Source organism: Heterocephalus glaber, unplaced genomic scaffold, assembly GCF_053883595.1.
Source record: "Heterocephalus glaber isolate CG9 unplaced genomic scaffold, H.glaber_assembly_v1.0 deba00001504, whole genome shotgun sequence".
NCBI lineage: Eukaryota > Metazoa > Chordata > Mammalia > Rodentia > Bathyergidae > Heterocephalus > Heterocephalus glaber.
In genome coordinates, this window is record NW_028258324.1 from 21,750,960 (window position 1) to 21,753,650 (window position 2,691).

General features: G+C 38.8%; 1 pseudogene; it reads left to right on the forward strand.

Moving 5' to 3' along the window:
• The first annotated feature begins 549 nt into the window (after positions 1–549).
• Positions 550–679, forward strand: LOC147825272 (U2 spliceosomal RNA; annotated as a pseudogene).
• The last annotated feature ends 2,012 nt before the right edge of the window (positions 680–2,691 follow it).

Sequence of the window (2,691 nt, forward strand, 5' to 3'; positions counted from 1 at the left end):
TCTCTGTTCCCTCTGAGTCCTGCTAGCCATGGGTTGAGCAGCTTTCCTAGCTATGTTCTTTCCTTGTGACATGTTTGTTTTGTAGACAGCCACTCATGCTCAGAATGAACTGACAATGTGAGCCAAAATAAACCTGTCATTCTTTGGGTGGTAAATGTTAGATATTTTGTCCTAGGGATAGGATAGTGACTAACACATTAGGAATTGTGACATATACCTGTCATCCCAGAATTCTGGAAAGCTGAGGCAGGAGGATCCCCAGTTAGAGCCCAATATGGGCAATTAAGCAACTTAGCAAGACTCTGTCTCAAAAATTAGTGAATGAATAAATAAATAAACAAATAAGGGCTGGGGATGTAGCTCAGTTCAAAGGCTGTGGTTTCAATTCCCAGTTCCACACACAGACACACACACAACATTAAAATTATTAAATAAATAACAATAATAATTATGTATCATTTTTGAATGATCAAAGGCTCTATTAAAAAATCAGTCATGTTTTCTGACTATTGCTATTTCTAGTTAATCAATTAGTTATATATCCATGTTATCACTTCTCGGCCTTTTGGCTCAGATCAAGTGTAGTTATATATCAATGTTGTTAATCTAATTACATAGCAATGCTGATAAGCTAAATATGCATATATAATTCAAGCAGTATATTATGCTTACATATATCTTTATTAAGCAAAAGCTTTTTTCTCTTCTGGACATTGAGCTCTTGTACTGAATATATATTTTTATTTAGATGTTCTGTAGCAGAATCACTTAAAAGAAGAGAGTGAGTGTTATCATATTACCTTTGCCTCTCCCAAAATAATTCTCTACTTTTATTTTCTTCCTTCTTTCTGCTACCATTTATTTTCTATTTTTCTTATGGTTGTAGTATATTGTCACTCACATCTTCTCTTTCACTGTCCTATTTTATATTTCAGTTCAGTCTACATAGAATATTTGTTATATAGAGTGGTACCTCAGTTCATGAACTTAATCCTTTCTATGATTCTTGTCACAAACCAAAAGGGATGAGAATCAAATTAAATTCAATGATTAGGTTTAATGTTGACTTTATGTAGAAGTTTGATTTGGTCCTCATCCAGTTCAGATTGTGACCAGAATTGTGGAAAGAATTAGTGTGAGAAGTTCTCCTTAGCACTCATCCTGCTACTTCCAGGCAGGATGGAAAAATTTTCTAAAAATTTTAACTATAAATTAAAGACTGTATTCCACACAAAAGCATTTGGACTTAGAGTAAATGGTGTCTGAGGAGGCTGGTATTCTGCAAAACCCAGGTAAATGGCTTTAGAAATAGAAAGCTGTTTTCCTTTCAAGATAATTGATTTTCAACAATACCTCATGTTTTAAAAGATTTTATGCATACTTTACTAAATACAATGAACTTAGATTTCCTTGACAGCTCTCATATTACTATTAATCAGTGAAACTTAGATTTTTAAATAAAATTTTCTAGTTAAAAGTTAAATTATCTTCCCAACATAATACACTTAGTATTTTAAAAAAGAAAAGATAAAGTTTCCAAAAGAGATGATATTAAAATCATAAATGGGAGGTTATTGAGGAGAAAAAACAATTTCAAGAAATACATATGCCCCCACACAAGGACTTTAGCAGCAGTGACACTTAGGACCTTCTATCAACATTACAAACTGATATTTCTTTAGATGCCACAAGAATTTCAGCAAATTTATAGCTATTGTGCATTCCTTTTTCAGTTAATAACCAACTCACTGCCTGAGCATTAAGTAAAGGTCATTGAAGTTGAACTAAAAAGTTCATCATAACAAGCAAGTTTCATATTTGAATTAGATTTTTGAGCAAAAAGTCTGAATCACTGTTCATGTTAGTTTCTGTCCTATGTGCCCATTCACTCAAATTCATTTCTCAACACCCATACACCAAATTAGCTAACGTACTTGATCTAGATAAACTGTACTGTATCCCTTCACTCAGTTACCACTCCACCCAGATCAGAGAGGCGGAAAAACAAAGACCAACATTTCTCAAGCTTTACTGGAACTACAGTTCAGGCCCTAATTGCTTTCACTTTTGAAACTTGACATGTAAAAGTGATGTGAGTCATGTGGAAGATGCCGAATCACCTCGCTGCAGACAGGCAGGTTTGCCCACACCCTACGGAGGTCCCCAGTCACACAGAACACACACCAATCAGCCCGCTGCAGACAGGCAGCCATCTGATTCCACACTACAAAGACACAGAGGACACCAGACCACAAGACCAAGTTACTGAGTCCCACTGTTCCCGGCCCAGAGGTAGGGGCTTCTGAGCCGTTGTCCCACTGCTCCTGGTCCAGAGGAAGGGGCTTCTTGGTCACCATCTCTCCCACTGCTCCCAGCCCAGAGGAAAGGGCTTTTGGGCCACCTTCTGTCCTGCTGCTCCTGGCCCAGAGGGAGGGGCTTCTGAGCCACCATCCCACTGCTCCTGGTCCAGAGAAAGGGGCTTCCCGGCCACCATCCTTCCCGCTGCTCCCAGCCCAGAGGAAAGGGCTTTTGGGTCACCATCCCTACCGCTGCTCACTGCCCCTGTCTCACCTCACCCAGCTCAGAGGAGGTAATCTGTGCAGGCAATAACAGCCCCTCGCCCCAGTCGAAATGAGAAAACATGTAAACAAGCCTCAAAACCAGACTTCCAGATCACCTACAACAACCCCA